Source organism: Meles meles, chromosome 2, assembly GCF_922984935.1.
Source record: "Meles meles chromosome 2, mMelMel3.1 paternal haplotype, whole genome shotgun sequence".
Classification (NCBI taxonomy): Eukaryota; Metazoa; Chordata; class Mammalia; order Carnivora; family Mustelidae; genus Meles; species Meles meles.
The window spans coordinates 191,050,933-191,068,870 of NC_060067.1; the positions used below are offsets into that span (position 1 = coordinate 191,050,933).

General features: G+C 46.9%; 1 long non-coding RNA gene across 2 annotated transcripts; it reads left to right on the top strand.

The window, feature by feature from the left end:
* The first annotated feature begins 1,987 nt into the window (after positions 1-1,987).
* On the top strand, positions 1,988-16,938 carry LOC123937127. 2 transcript variants are annotated; one of them, XR_006817415.1, is made up of 4 exons: positions 1,988-2,184; positions 10,070-10,196; positions 14,608-14,722; positions 16,605-16,938. It is a non-coding gene; the product is annotated as an uncharacterized LOC123937127 (long non-coding RNA). The 2 variants fall into 2 exon arrangements; XR_006817416.1 differs by lacking the exon at positions 1,988-2,184 and adding an exon at positions 4,739-4,798.
* The last annotated feature ends 1,000 nt before the right edge of the window (positions 16,939-17,938 follow it).

A 17,938-nucleotide genomic window follows, 5' to 3' on the forward strand; every position in this document is an offset into this window, starting at 1 on the left:
GCCGGACTTGGGAATGAGGTCGGTTTAGGGAAAGGCTGAGCTGATGGTGCTGAGTGTGTGTGCTTATGGGGTGGAGGTGAGCAGAACTCCTCTGTCCCCCAGCACAACCTGTTACTTAATGTTCCACCCACGGCCACACTTCGATACCACTGAGCTCTCGTGGCTGGCTCTAACAGAGCCTGGCTGGCGGAAAATCGCAGTGGGAGCAGGGTTCTAGGATCCAGTCCTTAATCGATCTAAGCTTCTGTCTCCATGGCAAGAAATAGGAAGAAGAAATATGTCTCCTAGACGAAGGGTCGGGGGAGGAGTAGAATGGGACTTCTGGTATGCTGCGCTCCACGAGGGGCTTCGGAGAAACACGCTTTTTTTCTTTTCCTTTTTCTTTTCTTTTTTGGTCCATAGAAATGTAAGCATTGCTGGAATTTTTTCACGGGGTGGTGGCCTTTGAAAATCTTCCAGGATGAAATCACCTCTAGCCCTCCCTGTAGAATAAAGCCGTGACTTGTTCATGGCTAGGGTGGGCCCCGAACCGTTTCCTGAGAAAAGTTCCTGGCTTTGCCTGCCGGCCCTCTACACCCCACAGCAGTCTAAAATTTCTAGTCTACGGATTGCCCCCTCAATTAACAACAAACTACGGTCTCTCTCAGCGCCGAACGGATGCCTTCCAACCCTGAGCCAGAGGCGGGGTGAGAACGTCCCCCGTGAATGGTAATTCCAAAATTATTCAGGGTATCACTCCTCTTGGTACTTTAAGTTCTTTCTTTCGGGTATGACCAGACATGGGGAAAGTAAATAGTCAGACATTTAATATGTAGGTTCCAAAGAAAATACAGAGTTGCGTTTCCATTGCGGTAGGAAGCAGTTAAGCATTTGGTTTGGATCAGCTTGAGTTTGTGGAGCTGGGGCCCCGGTCCCTCCCAGTTCCACTCCGAGAAACCTCATATCAGGAAACCGTTTGACTCCTAAGGACTGCAGAAAGCCCTCTGTCCACGGAGTTTGCTCTCAGAACTGACTTTATTTCCCCCAACCCGAGTTTTTTGAGATAAGAACCTGAAAATCAAATTTGCAACTCCACGTAACAAACCCAGGGCCCCCTTGTGGTGCACAACTTCTCAGGCTTCCCCTGCACCCGCCCCCTTAGTCTCCATCATCCTGTTAGCATGTGCTTTGGTGGTGAGCTGTCTCTAACTTTTCTGCAATCAGAAAGTCCTAACAAGGGGCACCTGGGTGGCTCAGCGGGTTAAAGCCTCTGCCTTAGGCTCAGGTCATGATCCCAGGGTCCTGGCATCGAGCCCCACATTGGACTCTCTGCTCCTCGGGGAGCCTGCTTCTTCCTCTCTCTCTGCCTGCCTCTCTGCCTACTTGTGATCTCTCTCTGTCAAATAAATAAATAGCATCTTTTTAAAAAAAGTCATAACAAGCAAACAAGTGTTGAAAGGCATCTGTTTCAGAGGCTGCTTGTCCAAGTCTATACATCTCCAAGTCCACACATCCAAGTAGATACAAGTAGATAGATAGATCGGTGTCTCCAATAGATATCTCCAAGATAAACCGACCAGGCTTTGCTTCAGAACCTCTCTTCTCTCCCCGCCCTTCACTGCTTCGGTTTCAATACACTGACCAGGTAAGAGGGTTACTGATTAAGCCGAACACCCGGTATAGACCCATGCACATTAGAAAGTATTGGAAAAAAAAATGTTCGCTGAATGAAAACCAGAAGATCTGTGATGAGAAGAAACTGAAACTTTGCCCGACAGTTTAGAAATTCTTTCCACCTTCAATTACATGAGCTCCCAGTTTCCTGACCTCATAACCCATTTCATTTTGCTTTTCCTTATGTGCGTCCTCTAGTTTGGACGTCATGATGGTGTCCCTTTGTGCCCATTTCACTATCTTTGGGGGGAAAGCTAAGAACACTGGGTAGCAGGGGCTGGCATACTTCTTTTATTAAGGGCCACCCAGTAAATATTATGGATTTTGCAGTCTACATCGTCTCTGCTGCTAGGATGGTGAATCTTCATTATTCTTGGATTCTGTAGTTATGAATTTGCCCACTGACTAAAATATATTTATAACCCTGAAGCAGTACTTGCGGTGCCTTTGCAGTCATTCATGGACGTGGGCAGAGCAGTGAAAACCGTGAGTCGCCTGACACCTATGTTCCCAGACGTGAAGTTGGATGAGGTAACATTCTGTCTTCTCATTTAAGCTCTCACACCAAACATAAATGTCTTTTTTGTGGTCCATTTCATGTCATTTTGTGTCTGTGTTTGGTGAGTGATTTTGGTGTTTAAAATAGCACCCAAGGGGCGCCTGGGTGGCTCAGTGGGTTAAAGCCTCTGCCTTCGGCTCGGGTCATGATTCCAGGGGCCTGGGATCGAGCCCCACATCGGGCTCTCTGCTCAGCAGGGAGCCTGCTTCCCCCTCTCTCTCTGCCTGCCTCTCTGCCTGCTTGTGATTTCTGTCTGTCAAATAAATAAAATCTTTAAAAAATAAAATAAAATAGCACCCAAGCATAGTGCTCCAGCGCACAAGATGGCTGCAATGTGACTTTAAGGGGACAAATGTGTGTGTTAGGGAAGTGTTGTCCAAGAACACGCTGACCATGAGTTCAATGTTAGTGAATAAACAATATATAAAAATAAAACTTCTTTAAACAGAAATACACATAAAATAAGGTTATGTATTCATCTGTTGACAAAACTTTTGTGACTAGAGACTTCCAGGTAAACCTACTTCTGTATTTCCCTCAGGAACAATGGTTCAGTACTTGCTAATTCAGTATTCCTGATGACTTTCTTGAACATAATTATGGTGAATAATAATCGATCTTATTCAAGTCAGAATTAGTAATGTGAAAGCAGGCAAAGACACAATGAGCACGGGTATGTTCTAATAAAACTTTATTTACGGCTACGGAAACTTGAATTTCATACATTTTTAAGTCACGAAATAGTCTTTAAGAAAATATTTTTCCCCCAGGGCGCCTGGGTGGCTTAGTCGGTTAAGTGGCTCCCTTCAGCTCAGGCCTTGATCCCAGGGTCCTGGGATGGAGCTCGGCTGTTTTGGGCTCTTTGCTTCTCCCTCTCCCTCTGCCCCCCCCCCCCCCCCCCCCCGCCCCGCTCATGTGTGCGTGCACGCGCCTGCGTGCGCGCGCTCTCTCTCTCTCAAATAAACAAACAAATCTTTAAAAAAAATTTTTTTTTCCGCAACCACTCTAATATATAAAAAACAGTCTTAACTCCCTGGCCTTTCAGGAGCTCCATTTGTCCCCTGGGGCCCGGTTGCCATTTCTTGCTGTGTGACTTGACTTGCCCTGAATCCCACTGCTTTGGAGCCAGATCCTGGTAGATTGGAGAGACCCACACTCTCATTCCCCTGGAGATCTCAGCCAGCTCGGCACTGTCACTCCGATGGGACCTGAGAACCTTCCTGACGTCTGGGGCTGTGAAATAGGAGACGGCATCGAAGTTGGAGCTCAGATGACTGGGTTTGAAAGCCAGTTGTCTTACTTCCTAGCTGTTTTCGGTTGATTCAACTTTTCTGAGCTTCATCACGTAAGAAAGAGTCGTGGCCCTCTCCTCAGACCGTAGTGCAGGTAACAGCACACGGCGAGCAGGGCTGCCCCTGGGATTCCTCTACCAGCCTTGCCACTCCCACCCCAGGTCCGCAGCTGGACCTCACCCCTTGGGGTTCTTTGAACAACACCTAAGCCTCAAAGGAAGCAAGCAGATACAAATCTCATTCCTATCTACCCTCCTGACCATTTTCTGAGGCCAGGGAGACTATGCAACCCACCCAGTAAACTGAGCAAGAAGGTATTTCCCTGAAAACTGTAGCCCCCATTTCTGTGGCCTCACAATGTACTGTTTAAAGCACAAGGGAGGTCCCCAGATTGCCCTCTGCCCCTTGTTTAGGCTAATGTCAGTCGGATAATTTTCAGGCAGAAGCAAAAACCTGCTGATGAGAAACCTCTCAAATGTCACTGCTTACGAAAGGGGGAAGAAAACAGAAAACTCTGTTTGTTTTCCTGACCTGAAAGAAAACATCGCTTTGCCCTTTCCTTTTGTTTAAGGTCAGATCAGGAGCATTCTTTGAAAGTGGCTCCAGAAAAAGGAGTTTCGTATCTATATATTCTTAAGCAATTTACGTTTTTAGTAATAATGATTATTAGTATTAAAGGAAACAGTGTTAATTTCGTCATTCGTAAAATGGAAGTAATGATTTGGATCCAAGCCTACCATTTAAAGTGATCGGTAAACTATCTATATAGTAATGATGTTATGGTTATTGATTCTAAAGCGGCCATTTCGTGGGTTTTATAAGCAGTGGGTGACAAAATGAAGTCAGTACTTTGATCTCAAGGACCTCATGGCGCTTTGCAGACAGGATCCCAGAAAAGCAACATTCAGGACACCACCGCCTCAGACCCTAGATCTGGAGCGGCCTCAGAGTCTCGCCAGTGCCTAGTCTAATAATGAGGAAGCAAGGCTCAGACCGCGCCGGTGACCTTGCGCGTCCCGGCCGGAGAAATGAGACGGAATCCCGCACCTGGCTGTGCGCGCGTCTGCAGCTGCCGCTTCCCCAACCCCGCGGAGCGCGGAGGGTCCGGGAGGGGAAGCTCTGCCCCGCCCCCCGAGGCCCCGCCCACTCCCGGACGCCGGGCGGCCGAGCGGGCGGACGGGGGCGCCGGCGGGGCGGCGAGGGGCGTGGCGAGCGCGCAGTCACGTAGCCGCCCGCGGACCAGCTCACCCTGCGTCACGTAGCGCGCGCCTCGCGAAGGTCAGCGCCGTAGGAGGTAGGCTTGACACAGAAGGGAAGCGCCTCCTCTCCTTACCGGAGCTGCGTCTTTCTGGACATTGACATAAAATGCGAATTTGACACCTTTGAACGTGTTAGACATTTCGAGAAGTGGCACAGCACGGGAGATAGCAGGGGGCTCAGGGAGCACGAGTTTCTCTTGTTTTGCGCGGAAGGAAACATTTGGCCCAAACCGACAGGCTGAGATGCCTCCCTTCCCTTTACCTGCCGCACCCCTCCCTGCGCCTCCCTTCCCTTGACCCGCACCCCTCCGCCCTGGTTCTGTGCCCTGGCCTCGATACCCCTGCAGTTCCACTATTTTTATCTGGCGGCATAAGACTTTCAACAATGCACCGCGGACGCCAGGGTCGGGAGAGCTGACCCCGCCTCTGGCCCTGAGTGAGGGTGTGGCCTTCAGTGGTTGCCTCACCTCTTGGGAAGCCGAGGTTGCAACCCGAGCTAAGCACAGGTGTGCAGCGGGGAAGCGTGACTTGCTATCTCGAGGAAGCGTGACTCGTTATCTCGGGAAGGGCCGCGCTGCTGCCGTGCTGCTCTCCCCCGCGCCTTGATAAGGTTTGAGCCCACCCGAAGCCCAGGGTTGGTTTCCATTTCACGTTGCTACTGAAGCTGATCCAGAAAACCTGCACGTTTTTTGCAGGCGGCACTCAGGACCTTGCCCGCCCTCCTGTGTGGGGAGAGGAGATGATTGACTCAGACTTCGTGACTGATTCTCTATGGCTGCCCCTTCCGTCGCCAACGGAGATGGTTTTCAAAATTCTGGCCACAGAACATAGCCTTCAAAGGAAGGACTAATCAGAAGTACAGTGTGTTTGGAACAGGGATGGGGGAAGGCGGAGGCTAGATGGCACCTTGCGGTCCTGCCCTCCCTCCACCATCAGGTGGGCCAGCTGGCAGGTGTCAGGCCCTTGGGTTTTTCTCGGGACAGTTCAAAAATCATCAACTTACCGGTTCAATTGAAGGAACGTTAGCGTGCCTTCCTCAAAACCTTTTCCTCTCTGGCCTCAACCATTTCTCCTCTCTGCCCCCAGCCCATGGACCAGATACATCCGGGCATGATGTCCCTGTCAGTTGTCCCCTCCCGCCTGCTCCTGGTTCTCTGCTCAGATGTTTCTTCCTCTCACGTGCTTTGCTCCGTGCTTTCTCTAGAACTTTGTTGGGACTTTTTTAGGACCCCCAGACTTTTTAGTGGATTACAAAAACAGTAATAGCTAATAGCATAAAATGTCTCTTGGTTCTCTCTTGGGCTCCCTGAGGAGGCCGCAGTCACGATGCTGGCCAGGGCTGCGGTCTCGGGTTGGGGGCGGTGTGGAGGAGGGGAGGCTGGCGGGTGATCCACGTGTGAGAAGGCTTGTTCAGGTGGCTGGTAAGGTAGCACTGGCTCTTGGGGAGGCCTCGGTTCTTCTTCATGCCTAGTACTTGAATATCCTCCTGGCCCAAGACCTGGCTTCCTCCAGGACAAGTAATCCAAGAGAGCAAGAAAGAAGCTGCAATGCTTTTTATAATCTAGCCTCTGAGTTCAGACAGTGTTATCTCTACGTTCTCTCTTGGTCACTCAGAACAGCCCTGATCCATCAGGAGAGAAGGCTACACAGGATTGTGAATAATAGGAAGTAGGCATCATTGCCGGGAGGGGGGTGTCTCGGACGTGGGCCCTCTGCGAGTTATCCCTGTTCTTAGTGTAAGTGACTCCAACTCTTCTGTCCACACTCAGCTCACTGACATACAGCCACATCCTTTAAGAAGCCTTCCCCGTTGGTGAATTTCCTCTTCTGCTCCCATGGGACCTGGAGCATATCTCCATTTCTTCCTGTCCAAAGCTGCCTTGAAATTGTTGACTTACTTCTCTCTTGCCTGGGTTTTGGGTTCCCTGAGGGATAAGAGAATGTCTAAGACAATTTGAAACCAGTGTCTAAGACAATGGTGCACAGCAGAGTCTCAGTATAATTTATATATGGAGTAAGTGAATGGATAAATAACATTTCCTTTCCCCAACTAGAAATATTTTGTCTAGCACTTAATTTGTATCACACTCCCACTTCAGTCTCTGCTGATTGGTTTTAATATTTCAGCATTCATAGTACATTTCCTACCTGCCTCACCCATGACAAGCTCTGCTGTCTTTTGATCCTGAAATTTTATTCTAAGAAAATAATTATACATTTGGTAAAGATGTAGCTTCAGTGACCCTCCTTGCAGTTTTCTTATGTTGTTTAGCTTTGTAGAAAACTGAATTTCAAAAAATAGTAATTTGATTAAATAAGGTATGTAATAAAAAATAGACTGTTGTATAGCCACCGAAAAAACAATACAAAAAATATTTCTTGATATGAAAAGATGTTCACTTGATATTAAATGATATTAAAACAAAGTTGTAAGCATTTTAATTTAAAATTTTTAATTGTGATAAAATATCTATCACATACAATCAATTGATCATGCTAGCCATTTTTAAAAAATTATTTATTTATTTGCCATAGAGAGAAGCCACAAGTAGGCAGAGAGGAAGACAGAGGGGGAGGGGGAAGCAGGCTCCCCTCAGAGCAGAGAGCCCCACTCGGGGCTCAATCCCAGGACCCTGAGATCATGACCCGAGCTGAAGGCAGAGGCTTAACCCACTGAGCCACCCAGGCACCCCCATGCTAGCCATCTTTTAAGCATACAGTTCAAGCATACGGCTTTTTTAAGCATATAGTAGCACCAAATACATTCACTGTTGTGCAGCCAATGTCCAGAACTCCTCTTGCAAAACTGGAAGTCTATACCATGAAGCAACGCTCCCCCTCCCCATTTTCATTCCCTTCCTCCAGCCCCTGGCAACCACTATCTGACTTTCTGTCCCTATGAATGTGACTACTCTAGTACTTCTCGAGGGAAATCACACAGTATTTGTATTTTTTTTTTTTAAAGATTTTATTTATTTATTTGACAGAGAGAGATCACAAGTAGACAGAGAGGCGGGCAGAGAGAGAGAGAGAGAGGGAAGCAGGCTCCCCGCCAAGCGGAGAGCCCGATGCGGGACTCGATCCCAGGACCCTGAGATCATGACCTGAGCCGAAGGCAGCGGCTTAACCCACTGAGCCACCCAGGCGCCCCCAGTATTTGTATTTTTGTGCCTGCTTATTTCACTCAGCATACTGTCCGCAAGGTTCACACATGGGATAGCCTGTGTCTAATTTCCTTTTTAAGGCTGAATGCTATTTCATTGTATGAGTGTGCCGCATTTTGCTTATCCATTCATCCATCAATAGGTTGCTCCTACCTTTTGGCTGTTGTGAATAATACCGTTATGAGCATAGGTCTGCTAGAATAGAATTGTTAGGTAATATGGTAATTTTGTTTTTAATTTTTGGCCATACTGTTCCTTGTAGAGACTACACCGTTTTCCATTTCTAGTTACAGTGCACGAGGATTCCAACTTCCGTATATCCTTACTAAACCTTATTGTTTTCTGGGTGTGTGTGTCTGTGGGTTTCCACAGTAGCAATCCTAACGGGTGAGGTGGTATCTCATGGCGGTTTTGGTTCACATTTCCGTGATGATTAGTGATGTTGAGTGCTGTAGGAATTCTTTATATAGTCTGGATATTAATCCCTTATGTATATGATTTGCAAATATTTTATCCCGTTCTGTGGTTGCCATTTCACTCTGTTGATGGTATGGAAAACATTTTTTTTAAAGATTTTATTTATTTGACAGAGAGAAACCACAAGAGAGGCAGGCAGAGAGGGAGGAAGGGAAGCAGGCTCTCCGCTGAGCAGAGAGCCCGATGCGGGACTCGATCCCAGGACCCCGAGATCATGACCTGAGCCGAAGGCAGCGGCTTAACCCACTGAGCCACCCAGGCGCCCCTGGAAAACATTTTTTAAAGAAAAATGTTTATGCAGACATACATGCAATCAGGAAAAAACTGGAAAAAACTGCTAGAAAGTTAAGGGTATGGACTATGGAATTATGAGTGATTTTAATTTTCTTATGTTTGTTATTAATAATTTTGACATAAACATCTTACTTTCACAGAAAATCTTAAATAAATAGCACATTGATTCTTTTTAAAAAATATTTTATTTATTTATTTGACAGAGAGAGAGAGATCACAAGCAGGCAGAGAGGCAGGCAAAGAGGGAAAGGGGGAAGCAGGCTCCCTGCTGAGCAGAGAATCTGCTTCAAGGCTCAATCCCAGAACCCTGAGATTATTACCTGAGCCGAAGGCAGAGGCTTAAGCCACTAAGCCACCCAGGCACCCAAATAGCACCTTGATTCTAATAAAGCTTTAGGTCATAGGTCTGTCCTTTGAAGATTTTTTTTTTAAAGATTTTATTTATTTATTTGACAGAGAGAGATCACAAGTAGATAGAGAGGCAGGCAGAGAGAGAGGGAAGCAGGCTCACTGCTGAGCAGAGAGCCCAATGCGGGACTCGATCCCAGGACCCCGAGATCATGACCTGAGCCGAAGGCAGTGGCTTAACCCACTGAGACACCCAGGCGCCCCTGTCCTTTGAAGATTTAATCAAGAAGCTCTGAAATTAAGAAAATATTTAGACTGTCAGCATCCTCCCAATGGGCTGCTGAGTCAAGGAATGACAAGTGGTTTTCCCGAGTTTCATTTTTCTCTTCTTTAAAACCCAAGATTTTTCCAATACTGGAATTCTTTATTCCGAAGAATTTATGGACATACCCTATATAACTGTTGTCCTTAGGAAAGTTTTCCCAGTGCCCTCTGCTTCCAAAGGCACTTGCTCCTCGTTCTATCAGATCCATCAGCCCACAGTGTGCCTGGTTCCCTGTCTAGGTTGGGATGTCCTCCAAACCCAGGACTTACCGCTCTGGGCAACACCCACAAGCACAGTGCTGGGCATCCTTGTGGAATAATTTGCCACATCCAAGAGGCACATTCCTGTTTCTCAGCTTCCCATGAGCATTTGACTCAAGAGGCTCAGCTGACCCCTTCTTCCTGTCTGCCCTTCAGTGACACCACACTGTCTTGCTTTTCCTCCTTGGTCTCTAGCCTCTCGTTTTCAGTCTCCTTTGCAAAGTCCTCTTTATTCTCCAGCTAAGCTCTAAGGTCAGAGTCCTGCAGGGCTCAGTCCCTACTCCTCATGTGCTCTCCTTCCACGACCTCATCTGTTGCCATGATTTTAATTCCCGCCTACGTACCAGGTATTTCTAACTAGCCCATACATCTGTTAGAGCTCCCGGCTTGTGTATCCAACTGCATTGTGATGTGCATGTTTTCTGTTTGTCCTTCCAGATCCACTCTGTACTCCTGGTGGCCCTCCTCTCTGCCCTGGCACTTTGACCTTTGTCAACTACATCAGCAGACTCTCTGACTTCCAGCTGGGCTTAGCCAATAGAAGTTTCCAGCAGGAGATTGAAAGGTAGGAGAAGAGTGAGGTCCATAAGTTTATTACCCCTGCTCCCTCTCTGTGGTTCACCTCTCTCTCTCTCTCTCTACCGAAGGCCACAGATCCTTCAGAAGGCCCTCTCCATCTGCCTCTAGCCCCCCAGGCCCGTCTCTCAACCAGTTATTGCCCCTTTCCCTTGCTTCTTCAGGCCTAGGCCAGGTCATGCCCCCACACCGTTCAAGCTTCAGGGCACTGTCCCATGTCTTTGCTTTCCCTAAACTCTGCCCACACCTTTATTAGAGTCTTTTCATTAAGCTCTCCTCCCCTTGCCCTGGTTTTCTGCCAGGATCCTAGCTCCTACACACCTATTCTGCATCCCCCCTTGGAATTCTCACAGTCGTCACAAACATGACATGTCCACAACGTAACTTTTGATTTTCCTCCACGCCTCTCTTTCTCTCTACTTTCTGCCCTCTTTGTGAATGGTAGCACCAGCAGGCCGGGCGCACAAGGCAGACGCAGTGAAGTCGACATGATTTCCCATCTCCCTCAGTCCCACTGTCCTCCATCTCACCCATCACTGTGTCTGGAAAAACAGCTTCACACAGCTGGCTGCTCCTGACTCGAGTTCTCAGCCTATGTATTACCTTCTGGAAAAGATCTTCCTCTCCACAACCAGTTAAGGGCCCTTCATCCTTTTATTCTCTCTCCACGTGTCAATTTGTTTGCTTCTTAGGAAATAATACCACTTCCTAATATCACTTAAGAAGTGATTATCTAGTTCACTTGAGAGTTATATCCCTTTGGTAGAACAGGATGACTCTGAGCTACAAAGGACAATGACCATAACGCTTCAGGTCACCTGGCTTGGAGGCTGATCGAACACGGTGCAGTTACTCTCTAAGGTTCCAGACCTAATCTCGTCAAGGTTCAGTACCCCCACAAAGCCTCATGGGAAATGAACCATTGGCTCTACCCATCTTGTCTACGTTGACAGAAATAAATTACATGATGTCTAGGGTTCCGTTAAGAGCCCCGTTCTACTGGCTCCAAGTCCAAGGACTTATCCTTGACCGTGCAGTTGTTTCAGATAAACTCCACATACAAAAACAACTTTCAAAAGATGTGATCTAGATGCCTGAAATGCCACATTCATGATTTAGTTACTTGGCCCAGTCGTGTGCTGCAAGTTCAGAAAACAAAACAAACAAAAATCTAAATGAAACAACACATTTCTGAATCAAATTGCCTACCTTGTGTCAAAGTCCTCATATACATGGAATCAGATGGAAAACAGAAATAGATCTATGTCTTATCCGAACTGAACTGAAATATTTGCCTTTTTGCTCCTTGTGGAACATTAGCTGAAATGTTCCACAAACATTGTGTTCGTTCCACAAAACACCCATCATGTTTGATATATGGATTCAGAGCTGAGAAACCACCATGGTGTGTAGAGTCCCCTGCGCATTGGTTCTGTCTGCTTCAAGCTTTGGGGTTGAATGACGCCAAGGGAATCATTACTGTGGATGCTACCTTTGGGTGAGGGTTCAGGAAAACGGAGAGAGATGGAGAAAGGCTAAAATGATAGGATAACTGGTCCAGTCCATGGACATCATTGAGTGTTATGGACCAAGCACTGCTTTAGGGTCTGTGTATTGACTGTGGTTTGAACCTCATTCCTCCTCAGTGACCCTCTTCCAGTCATCTTCCAAAGACACTGGACATTACTTCCTTCCTGGACTGGTTAAAAGAAAAAAACAGCAAAGAGACCAGGAGTCATGGCTGGAACTAGTGCCCATTTTTCTAAAAGACTCTCCTTGAGCTCCCAGCAATTTCAGAGGCATTTCCTTCACTTCTGGGTTCTAAATTCTTAAGCAGCCTATTCACTGTTAGAGGAGGAGATCTTCTTTTATGGAGAGCTGGTGGTTTGGACATCCCAAGCTGCTTGAGTCTGAGTCCTGTCCCTGGGTGTGGTTAGGCCTCAGGAAACCAGGACAGCAAGAAGACAGCTGGTGGATTATAGAGCTTTGGATGGTAGTCCCCGTATCTTTGGTTTTGCTTTCTGCAATTTCAGTTACATGCTGTCAGCCATGGTCCGGAAGCCAAGATCCTCCTTCTCATGTGTCGTCTGGAGTTCAGCAGTAGCCCACGCTAGGCCACAGCTCCTACATCTCCCACTGGACTTCCCCTCGTCACATAGGTGTTTTATCATCTCTCACCATCACAAGAAGAAGGGCCAGTGCAGTACAATAGGAGATTTTGAGAGCGAGAGAGAGAAGCTACATTCACGTAACTTTTATTACGGTGTATTATTATAATTGTTCTGTTTTCTTATTTATTAGTTATCATTGTTAATTTCTCACTGTGCCTAATTTATAAATTAAGCTCTATCATAAGTGTGTATGTATAGTGTATGTAGGGTTCAGTTCCACTAAAGTTCTGGAATGTATCCCCTGAGGATAAGGGCAGGTGGGACCACCATATAGTATTTATACTTTTGCTGCTGGGACTGAGGGCAGGCACCATGGTGGGGCAAGGTGTTACCTGAAGACCAGAGGTCACAGGTTCTTCATAATCTCAAGACTTACATTTTTGCCCTTGGCCTACGAGAATGGGGGGAATGAAGTCCAATCCCTGCATTGGTCAGCTGAGCAAATAGTGGCTCAGGGGTGTGTTTTGTCTGGGGATACATATCTAATCAATCAATTCATGGAGGCCTTCCTGTGTGCCCATGGTTAATTTTATGGAGTTATCTTGGCTGGAGTGTGGCATCCAGTTGTTTGTGATCAAACATTAGCCTCTGTTTGCCAAAAAGATTTTTGGGGGACATGACTAACATGTATTTGTTTATTTACTTATTTATTTATTGAGGGAGAGATGGAGGGGGAGAGGGAAGAGAGAACCTCAAGCAGAATCCATGCCCAACTCAGAGTCCAACTTGGGGCTTGGCTCACAACCCTGAGATCATGACCTGAGTGGAAATCAAGAGTCAGACACTGAACTGACTGAGCAACCCAGGCATCCCTAGATATGATTAACATTTAAATGAGCAGATTTTGAGTAAAGCAGATGTGCTCCATCATTAATGAGTTGAAGGCCTTAAGAGAAAAGAGTGGGACCCCCCCCCCTCCCAAAGAGGAAGGAATTCTGCCTCCAGATTACAGAATCAATTCTTCTTGGAATCTCCAGCCGGCCAGCCTGCTCTGCAGATTTTGAACTTGTCAGCTCCCTCAAACTGCATGAGCTGAAAATAAATCCCTTTCTCTAGAAACATCTTGTTGGTTCTGCTTCTCGGCAGAACCCTGAGTGATATGTATGGAATGGGGAAAGTGGGGGACGGACAGGTGATCAGCATCTGGCTTTCAGGTACCCGGACTCTGCTCCGATGGCCACTTAACCAGATGACAAAACAGAGTAGATGGTCTGTCCACGGCCACGTAAGTCCTGACGTCATTGGGGAATAAGTGATCGTCTTCACACATTCTGCTTTTGGAGGGACCATTTTAAAGCGCCACAAGCCAAAAGCCAAATCAAATCCATCAAGATGCCTTTGAAGGTACAGTATGGCTCTTCTGAAGGAAATAGGCTCTCGCAATCCAGACAGCTTACTGCAGAAGCCCTCCGTCTGCCGCCATGCTAGTGGGAGCGCCATGGGTTTAGTCAAATACACGTGCTGTGTTCTTGCCACACGCTCAGACTCTGTATTCTGGGAATTAAGCTGAGAAAAATTTCTTCTTCCTTGACAGCATCTGCCAGAGCTTGCTTGCTTTAGTACACGCTATACATGCAAACCTGGTGTTCTCAGGAGAGCTGTGTGAATTCTCTGTTGTTTGGCTGCGGAGAGCCAAAGAAAAAGAACCAAAATGTGAAATCTCAGTTTTTATCTATCATAATCAATGTTTACTACCTTCCAGGGAGGCCTTAGGTGGGAGTTACAAAATAGGATACGTTATCATCTCAAAACAAATGGGCTGATATTACATAGTACAAATTATATTAGTTATGACTTCAGTTCCTTTTATGTCTCTTCTCCATGAGTTTAGTTACACGGGAAAAGTAAAATGGCAAAGTTGGAGGAAAATATTTGAACAATTAAGATTTGGAATACAAATACAGCTTTCAATGTATTCACTAAACAGCTTGTTTCTGATCAGATCTTTTTTTAAAAGACTTATTTATGAGAGAGTGTGTGTGTGTGTGTGTGTGTGTGTGTGTGTCCCGAGCCGAGGAGGAGAAGAGGGACAGAATCTCAAGCAGGCTCCACGCTGAGTGCAAAGCCCTACATGGAGCTCAGTCTCACAACCCTGACATCATGACCTGGAGATCATGACCTGAGTCGAAACCAAGGGTCAGATGCTTAACCGAATGAGCCACCCATGTGCCCCTGATCAGATCTTACTGATTGTTGTCTTCTCTCCTTGCCTTTCTGCTGCTGGGCCAGCCCAGTGGTGACAGCCAGTGGTTCAACAGGGTTCTCAAAGGGCACAAGGAGACACTCTGAGCAAGGGATCGAGCCGACTCAAGGAGACAGAAGGAACATTTCAAGAAACTAAGAGGTGAGCGGATGCTTGCAGAAACCAGAGAGCTGGAGTTAAGGATAGTAGCTGGGTATAAACTGTGAATCCTGGATGGATAGGGATAAACTGACCGAGCAGAATGCACCCTGGCCTTCCTGCTTTGCTGGACTGTGTATGAATTTACTGTAAAGTACTGGGCTGTCAGAAGAATGAGCAAAGGAAAACTGGACAGCCCTTCCTCAGCTTTCCTGTCTTCTCTAGGATTTCCTGCTAGCTTTCGCCACCGTCCGCCCCCACCCACCCAGATAACTACCACCTACCCCCAACTAATCCGGTCAACAGACACTCGAGGTGCATTACTCATCATTACGTAGGGTGCTTGCTGCTGGATGGAACTGGGGGAGGCAGCTGTGTGAACCTCCTGGCTCCCTATGCCTGACTCGCCCTTTCCTTGTTCAAACGTGTTGTTCCCTAGTGTGTTCCCCAGGGCCCCAAGGGAAGGCTTGCTGTGATTCATGTGGCTTTTAAATGTGATAGAAATGCAGGAACAACTTGTTAAAGTATTTATGGGGATCTATTTTCGGGAGACAAAATCTAGCCAAGACACACATCGAAGTTCAAAAAGGAAGGCAGAGCAACAGTGATGAAGATGTGGTCATCAGGACGGAAGGACACTGAAGCCGGGAAACACAAGACGAAGTCTTTCATGTATCTCATTCCTGAGACACTTGTGATAAGCCCCTGCAGAGTTGCTAAATGTGGCATATGTGTTGGGCTGTAAGCCCTTTAGAGCCAACCCCAAAGGGGCCATGCAAGAAGTTACGTGATTGGGGAAGGGTGATTACAGCGGAAGTACTGATGCTCTTGGAATAGAGATTAGAGCAAAAAACACCCTTCCACTCCACGCATGGCCACCCCCTCACCCTGCTGCCTCTGTGGAGTAGAGTGAACGCCATTCCCTCACACCTTTACAATAAAAGTGTAAATGGTCTGTAAAAGCTGGGGCTGTAGCATCATAGTGACAAGTGGTAATCCCTGCCACCCCCCCCCCCCCCCGCAATGTTACGCTATACTAAGAAGGGGGAATATGCTATGATTTAATGGAGAGAGGAGACTGAGTGGACGGCCTTGCATGGGCACTTCTAGAGTGCGGATATGTTTCACGTTTTATGTCCAACATCTACGGGTGGTGTAAAGTGCAGCGTCCTGCATGGACACTTGCAGCCTGTCCAGTATGTCTCTTCTTGAAAAACGTGAAGTGGCTGAAAGGACTCATGAAGGAGGTAAAATATACTTACAATAATTCCTATTTACGGGAAACACGTGAAAGAAAACAAAATGGTGGCCCTTCCAGGAGGCATGGGGGAAGGGGCATTAATGCAAAGGAGCCAGTTCACAAGGGGAAGAGGAGGGGCGGGTTGAATCCAAGGAGAGACTAGACGCCGCCCCTACCCCCCCCCCAACTAATATGAGGGGTTCATTAGAAGAAAACGCCAGAAATGTGCCCTGGAGATGCAGAGGATACATGCCTCCAGCAGGAACAGCAGGGACCTCTTGCCAGGGCAAAGGGGAGAGGAAAACAGGGCAAGAACTGAGTCCTCAGAACTCTCTCAAGCGAATGGTGTAATATTTCCTCCATGGCAAAGTGCTTTTCGTGATAGGACCTCCAAGCCATTCTTTTGAGTTTTGTGTGATTTCTTTGTTTTTACTTTTGTTTGTTTTCGCTCTAGAGAGCTGGCTTACGTGACTACTGGTGTAGAGGAAAGGCGTGACTGTGCGCTAGAGGCGGCTCTGTAATACTCTGAAGCAGCAGTGACAGCCGGCCTTGGGATGACCGTGTGGGCTGGGTATTGCAACGAGGGCAACAAGGGCTTCAGATTACAAAAATCCAGTTCCATCTTTGCCTCTCTTTTCCCACCAGCCTCGAGTCAGAACAAGCAGCGTCTAGTAACACCAGTGATGCTGTAGCAGCCCTCGCAGGGCAGAGTGGTTTCTCGTACCAGACCCCAGCTGCTTTTCTGCAGACATTCCCATCATGCCTGCTACTTCCCCTGGAAGGCCGGTGAGGTACCGCCTGCTCCAGAAGGGGTAAGATGGTGCTCCTTTTCAACACAAGGAACCAAGCCTTCTTTCCTCTTCCTTATCCCAACTTACTTATCCCGGTAGAATTCCAATTCTACCCTAGCCAGTCTACTGGAAACTTGACCCATCCTCATTTCTACTCATGAATCACCATTATTCATACCCAAGCACAAACCTGACACCCCTCATTTTGGAGCCATCTCACTACAAGCTCACCTTTGGTCACATCGGTCTATTTTTAATTGTTATAGGACTTATGTCTTGCGCGTTCATTTATTTACAAGTTTATTGTCTATTCTAGAATATGAGTGGTGAGAGCAAGGACTTGCTTGTCTGGTTGACTTCTATATTATTATGTTAAATAGTGTCTGGCATGTAATCAGTATGCTAAGTAATTTATTATTGTTAAAAATAGGGGAGTCAAACGGTCGCCAAACTGTGGAAAGAACCAAGATGCCCTTCAATGGACGAATGGATAAGGAAAATGTGGTCCATATACACAATGGAGTATTATGTCTCCATCAGAAAGGATGAATACCCAACTTTTGTATCAACATGGATGGGACTGGAAGAGATTATGCTGAGTGAAATAAGTCAAGCAGAGAGAGTCAAGTATCATATGGTCTCATTTATTTGTGGAGCATAACAAATAACATGGAGGACATGGGGAGATGGAGAAGAGAGGGAGTTGAGGGAAACTGGAAGGGGAGATGAACCATGAGAGACTATGGACTCTGAAAAACAACCAGAGGGTTTTGAAGGGGCGGGGGGGTGGGAGGTTGAGGAACCAAGTGGTGGGTAATAGGGAGGGCACGTACTGCATGGAGCACTGGGTGTGATGCCAAAACAATGAACACTGTTATGCTGTAAATAAACAAACAAACAAAAAAAAATAGGGGAGTCAAGTATAAATCAAGTACATGGCGAAGTAAAACATTCTAATGTTAATGTATGAAAATAGTTTTTACTTTACAGACTCAGAGACACCCCCATTCTACTGAGTGCTGCAATAGGGAAGTGTAGAGTAGCCAGAGGTCACGGGGGTTGGAGAGCTGAGGAAAGAAGGGCACTAAAGGGGTGTCTCTGAGACCCTTTCAGGGAGTCTGTAAGGTAAAAATTAGTTTCATATTAATATTAAGGTGTTGATTTTTTCACTGTGGTGACATTTCTACT